The following is a 7,154-nucleotide window of genomic DNA, read 5'->3' on the forward strand; positions in this document are numbered from 1 at the left end:
GGGACTGGGCACCGCCATCTTGTGGCTATGGGCACCGCCATCTTTGTGACAACATGAGGGTCAATTTGCATATTCTCTCTTTATTAGATAGGATGTCCAGAATCAGAGAGTCAATTGAGACAGAAAGTAAAATGATGGTTGCCCAGGTAGGGGAGATAGGGGAGAGGGAGAATAAAGAATAACTCCTATGGAAAGATGCTCAAGGTCACTAATCATCAGAGAAATGCAAATTAAAACCACAATGAAATATCAACTCACACCTGTCAAAATAGCTATCATCAATAAATCAACCAACAAGTGCTGGTGAGAATGTGGAGAAAGGGAAACCTAGAGCACTGTTGGTGGAAATGAAGACGGGTGCAGCCACTGTGGAAAACAGTATGGAGTTACCTCAAAAAATTAAATATGGAACTGCCTTATGACTCAGTAATTCCACTTTTGAATATTTATCTCAAGAAATCCGAAACACTAATTCAAAACAATATATGTACCCCTGTGCTCATTGCAGTATTATTTACAATATCCAGGATTTGGAAGCAGCACAAGTGTCCAGCAGCAGGTGAGTGGATAAAAGAGCTATGGTACATTTATATAACAGAACTAATGGCCCGGTGCATGAATTCATGCACATTGAAAGGAAATGAATTAGAAAAAATATTTTAATGTTGCTATTCGCTCTTTCTCTGTAATAGAAGTGTCAACCAAATTCACGATCGACAATGACAGATCGAAACACACGCATGCAAATGGCATCAGCGAGAGCTTTATATGTATCACGCATGCGCAAGTCAACTTAGCCTTTTATATATATAGAATAAACTTATTTAATTAGACCTGCTTTCTGATTTAGCTAAACTTTTTCCAGCCCAGTGAAGTACCCCAACTTCTCTTTCAGGTAATTGTCAGCAACACAGCAGTAAATATTAACACAAAGTTATTATTGTAGATCACACAGGGAGAACAAAGGGTAAAATATTTAACTGCAGCAGTGTTTGACTATATTCTGCGCAGTGAGAAAACCTGAAGTCATTTTCAAGGTCCACCATTTTTTACTTCTTTTCAGTCAGGTCAAGTTTCTAAACTTTCTAAATCTCCATTTTCTGGCTAATGAAAAGAAAATAGGATTCTACCGAGTCTCCTATCTACCTACTCCAGGACTTCTGTGAGGATCAAATGAGATGAGGCACGGGAAAATGGTTCACAGACATTTGGTTACAGTGTAAAATGTTTGCACCTGGCTATAAAGCAAGTCATGTTCCTGGGCTGAAGAAACTGCAAGGGGGCTAGTCGTCACTAGGGATAGGAAGCACGGCGTTGCTACATGAAGTCATTCCTGGCACCCACAGCGACTGTTTCTGGGAGGGGCTGAGCTGTGGGCTGCATTTTGTGCCATGGGGTCTCAGCAGCATCAGCTGTGATTTGGTGGGCTGCCAATCCGGGGTGGTGGCAGGGCCTGTGTCCCACTTGGGGGAAGCCAAGTATTGCTTTGTAGACACCAGGTCCGCAGTGTCGTTTCTCTGTGCTTGTCACAGCAGCTCCTGCATTGAGCATCTGCCCCCTGGTGGTCAGTGCGCATCATAGTGACCGGTCAGAAGGTGGGAAAGACACTTAGCATATTAGCCTTTTATATAGATAGATACTGCTCTGCCATAAAAAGGAACAAAATTTTACCCTTAACATGGATGCATCTGGAGAACATTACGCTAAGTGAAATAAGCCAGTCAAAACAAGTACCATATGATTTCATTCTTATGTGGGATTTAATGAACAAACTGAACTACCAAGCAAAATAGAGATAAACTCATAGACAGCAGTCAGGAAGATGGGGGAGTGGGGGATTGAGGAAAAAAAAAAAGAGAGAGAACTCATGGACATGGACAACAGTGTGATGATTGTAGGCGCAGGGGGCAGAGGGGGAAAAGGGCATAGAGGAAAGGATAAATAGTGATAAAAAAATTAAATGAAATAAATTAAAAAATAAAAAGAATCACTCCTGCCCTGGCCCGTGTGGCTCAGTCGCCTCCCACAACCTCATCAATATTACAATTAAAATGCAGAACAATCATCATTCAGAACCTCCTGAAAGTTGGCTGAATGGAAGTCCTGCAACTAGAGAAGTAAAGAAGAAAGCACAGTGAGACTAGTAGGAGGGGCGGAGGCAAGGAACAGACTGGTCCAACACCCATGTATGCATTTTCTTAATCGGGAGGGAGATCATCTTTGTGGAGGCCACCCGTTAGAAGCAAGGGGTACCAGCCCCACACCAGACTCCCCAAGCCCAGGGTTCCAGAGCTGGGAAGAGAAGTCCATATAACTTCCAGTGGGGATTGTGGCTGAGGGACACGGAGGCTACTGGAGACCCAAGTGTTCCATTTAAAGAACTTGGACACAAACTTGCTTGGAATCCTACCACCAGGAGGCTTACACCTATGGGGAGAAACTGGATTGTCTGGCATCGGGGCAGGAATTCAGGGCAGCTTTCTCCCAGACAGAGGATGCTCGCAGGGGTCATTATTCCTGTGCTGAGACCTCCCCAGTCGCAGGGCTGACTAGCAGCCATATCTGAGTCTCCATCAGTCTGGAGTATACTGTTTGTTCCACCCTGGGGATTCCCTAGCACCCCACTCTGTCCAATTTGCAGCCCCACTCAACCTGCTTGCAGCAGCTTTTTCATATGAATGGCCTGTACTGGCTCAGGCTTCAGACTTTGCTAAAATCTCTCAAACAAGCTGAAGCTGGTGACAACGTGCCCCAAACCTATCAATAAAAGACCCAAGACATGGCACTAGCACCAGCCTGCCTTGATTCTGAACTGGGCCTCGCCTGAGCACCTCCAAGTCCAATACAAATAGCAAGTAACAACTGTCTGCACCTCTGTAGGTGGCCCCAGGCAGTGGCTAACTTTGCACCTTCCTGGAGGCCCTACAGCCAGTGCACCCAGTGGACAGCTTCAGACCTTACTAGGTTACAACTCTACACATCCACGAGCAACACACTCAAGAGGCAGACTCAGTGAGCACCAAAGCCCCACTGAAGCAAGTCCTGCTCCATATGGATGTCTCCTGTACAGCACCTCTCCCACTGTAGTCCCAGCTGGTCCTCACAGCCAATTTTCCTGGAGGTCAACTACAGCCAGTGACACCAACAGCCATCAAAGCTCAACTACAAGACTGGGCACACAGCCCACACAGGGTCGCACCTAGAGTGCCCAGCTCAGATGACTGGAGAGGCTGAATCACTGGGCCCTACACAAGGCCACTCTACCAATTCCAGGAGACAAAGAAACAAACACAGGGAAGCAACCAAAATGCAGAGACAAAGGAAAATGTCACAAATGAAAGAAATGAAAGCAAGCAAACTTCTGGATACAGAGTTCAAAACCATGGTTATAAGCTTACTCAAGGATCTCCATGAGACTTTCAAGGATCTTAGTGAGAATGTCAAAGACATGAAAAAGAACCAGTCAGAAATTAGGCATACACTAAGTGAAATAAAGAATAATTTACAGGGTTTCAACAGTAGAGTAGAGGATTCTAAGAATCAAATCAATGATTTGGAATATGAGGAAGCAAAAAACACCCAATTAGAAGAGCAAAAAGAAAAAAGAATAAAAAAATATGAAAATAGTGTAAGGAGCCTCTGGGACAATTTCAAGCCTACCAACATTCGCATGATGGGGGTTGCCAGAAGGAGATGAGAGAAAGCAAAATACTGAAAACCTATTTGAAGAAATAATGACAGAAAACTTCTCCTACCTGGTGAAAGAAATAGACTTACAAGTCCAGGAAGCGCAGAGAACCCCAAACAAGAGGCCCACACCAAGACACATCATAATTAAAATGCCAAGGGTTAAAGACAGAGAGAATCTTAAAAGCAGCAAGAGAAAAGCAATTAGTTACCTACAAGGGAGCTCCCGTGGGAATGTCAGCTGATTTCTCAATAAACACTTTGCAATTCAGAATTGGGTGGCAAGAAATATTCAAAGTGATAAATATATTTAAAAGGAAGGAAGGAAGGAAGGAAGGAAGGAAAGAAGGAAGGAAGGAAGGAAGGAAAGGAAAGGAAGGAAGGAAGGGAAGGAAGGAAGGAAGGAAGGAAGGAAGGAAGGAAGGAAGAAAGAAAGAAAGAAACAAAGAAAGAAAGAAAGAAAGAAAGAAAGAAAGAAAGAAAGAAAGAAAGAAAGAAAGAAAGAAAAGAAGTGATGAATAGTAAGGACCTACAACCAAGATTACTCTACCCAGCAAAGCTCTCATTTAGAATTGAGGGTCAGATAAAGAGCTTCTCAAACGAGAAAAAGGTAAAGGAGTTCATCACAACCAATCCAATATTACATGAAAAGTTAAAGGGTATCCTATATAATAAAAGCCTAGGCGGTGTCATGCCCTTGCGCGACGCCCTCACGTGACGTTGTCACAAGATGGCCGCCACAACATGGCCGGCAGGGGAGGGCAGTTGGGAGTGATCGGGCCAGCAGGGGAGGGCATTTAGGGGCGATCGGGCTGGCAGGGCAGTGGTTAGGGGGCGATCAGGCTGGCAGGCAGAAGTGGTTAGAGGCAATCTGGCAGGCAGGCAGGCAAGCGGTTAGGAGCCAGCGGTCCCGATTGTGAGAGGGATGTCCAACTGCCAGTTTAGGCCCGATCCCTGGATCAGGCCTAAACCGGCAGTCAGACATCCCCCAAGGGGTCCCAGAAGATTGGGGGTGCAGGCCGGGCTGAGGGACACCCCCCCTCCCCCGTGCACGAATTTCATGCACTGGGCCTCTAGTTCTTTAAGAGGAGGAGGAGGAAGAAGAAATAAAAAATATGAATAAAATGGCAACATATACATATCTATCAACAAGTGAATCAAAATAAACGAGCAAGAAATCTAATGAAAATAAACTGGTGAATAAAATAGAATCAGTGGCATGAAAGCATAGAACAGACTGACACATCTCAGAGGAAAGGTGAGTGGGGAGCAGGCAGAGAGTAAACAAAGATTATACCTATGGATCCAGACAGTAGGGTGTTGAAGACCTGGGATAGGTTGGAAACCAGGTGGAGGAGGGCAATGGGTGGAAAAGGGGGACATCTGTAATACTCTCAACAATAAATATTTAAAATTTAAATAAATAAATAAAACAATGATTATTATTATTGTAAATCACTTCTCCTCAAAGCTTAGTATATGATATTGAGTAAATCTTGATTAACTGATGTGCTCATGAGTACATCTTTTCTTTACTAATCTGGTGGGACACAACCTTACATATCCTTCCACTGAACTCAACTATTGGGGTACAATCCTCCATAAGAAAGTAAGTCTTGCCCTAACTGGTTTGGCTCAGTGGATAGAGCATCAGCCTGCGGACTCAAGGATCCCAGGTTCGATTCCGGTCAAGGGCATGTACCTTGGTTGCGGGCACATTCCCAGTAGGGAGTGTGCAGGAGGCAGCTGATCAGTGTTTCTCTCTCATCGATGTTTCTAACTCTCTATCCCTCTCCCTTCCTCTCTGTAAAAAATCAATAAAATATATTTTTTTTAAAAAAAAGAAAAGAAAAGAAAAGAAGTCTTTGGGGGGAGGGGCGACTGAGAATAGTACCTGACTAATCAAGAGTTAAAGCATTTTCAAAATCCTTTAGTAGCAAAAAAAAAATCCTTAGTAGCCTATCATCAAATGAAGACTATGTCATGCCTGGGCTGATGTGGCCCAATGGTTAGAGCGTTGGCCCAAGCACTGAAGGGTCTCAGGTTTGATTCCCTGTCAAGGGCACGTACCTGGGTTGCAGGTCTGATTCCTGGCCCCAGTTAGAGCCTGTGCCGGAGGCAACCAATCTCTCTCTCTCTCTCTCTCTTTTCCTTCCTTCCACTCTCTCTAAAAATCAATGTAAAAAATATCCTCAGATGAGGATTAACAAGACAAAACAAAACATTTTTCATAATGGTATGAATATTTTCAATTTGCAGGTATCAATGTGCAATGTATATGTATCCAACTGTGTATATGAAGTAGAAACAGTTCACTACCTATACAAACATTTGCTTAATTTTCTGGGAGCTAAAAAAGAAAAAAAAAAAGAAGGTATTATAAGGGTATGGCAACTCATCCAAGGTCACACAAGTCAGGGCAGAGATCAACATTCTGGTTTACCACAAACCTCCAGGGGAAATCTTACTGACAATTTGGCAAAAAGACTTTCTGTCTGTTTTACTTTATATAATATAAAAGGGGATGTTATCAGTTTAGCTAAAACTTCTAAATAAACACAGTGAGATCTATTTTGGATAAACCAGCCTGTGAACAACTGTCCAAATCCGTCCAATTTTCACCCTAGGGTAAAGCCTCAATTCAAAAAGTCTAGCAGCTTTCCTTCATAGTTGGTTACGAAGGAAAAAAACTTGGGGTCTCCTTGAAATGGTGAAAGGATACAAATCATAGGTAGAAACGACACACTGTGAGTTGCATTGCCTCCAAGGATAAGGAAGGTTTTCTGAAAAAATATAATGATAATAATAATAATAATAATAATAATGGTGTCAGGACATCAATGAAGAGAGGATTTAAAAAATTCTAACACCAGAAACTACCAGGATTGGCAGAGCTAATCTATAATCATTCTAAACAAATCACAAGAAAAATACCTCTTCCTCACCCAAAAGATGTCCACATTCCCCAGCCCTGTTCCAAAAATGGAGCCGGATTTGTGTGTGAAGGTGCACAGCAGGAGCCGACCTCCTTCGCCTCCCGCAGCACTCAGAAAGCCCGCTCCACGAGCGTTCGCGGTGGACAGGTAGGTGCAGTTACAATGAGATGGGCCCTTTCCGCTCCGAGGACGCCCGGGAGAAGGAGCCGGGACGCGCGCACTTGCACAGTCACGGCCACACTATCACTGACACTCCGGCGGCGTCGGAACTACTGAGGAGCCGGTGGTTCGGCACCGGCTCCGGACACCTTCCTACACAGTGAAAACCGCCTGAGAAGCTGGGTGAGGACTAGCTCCGCCTGCCCGGAACCCCAGGCCCCTCACCTGACACAGTGCCTGACCCAGAAGAAAAGAAAGAAGAGGCGGCGGGGGCAGTTGTTTCCAACAGGGTCCTCCAGGGGTGATGGTGGCTTCGACCCGCTGCCCTAGCCTACCGCTACCGCCATGTTGGGAGGTTGGGTCACCGCGGCG

General features: G+C 44.5%; 1 protein-coding gene across 9 annotated transcripts in view; it reads right to left on the reverse strand.

Moving 5' to 3' along the window:
- The window catches only part of BCL2L13 (BCL2-like 13 (apoptosis facilitator)), a 212,771-nt gene extending 205,623 nt beyond the window's left edge, over positions 1-7,148 (reverse strand). For 8 of the 9 annotated variants that reach the window (XM_005882183.2, XM_005882187.2, XM_005882186.2 and 5 more), the window contains exon 1: positions 7,008-7,148. The gene's annotated coding sequence lies outside the window, so the exon portion shown is untranslated. The other variant, XM_005882178.2, reaches the window with a different exon arrangement.
- Between the last annotated feature and the right edge of the window lie 6 nt (positions 7,149-7,154).

The sequence above is a fragment of the Myotis brandtii genome, unplaced genomic scaffold, assembly GCF_000412655.1.
Source record: "Myotis brandtii unplaced genomic scaffold, ASM41265v1 scaffold7, whole genome shotgun sequence".
NCBI classification, from domain to species: Eukaryota; Metazoa; Chordata; class Mammalia; order Chiroptera; family Vespertilionidae; genus Myotis; species Myotis brandtii.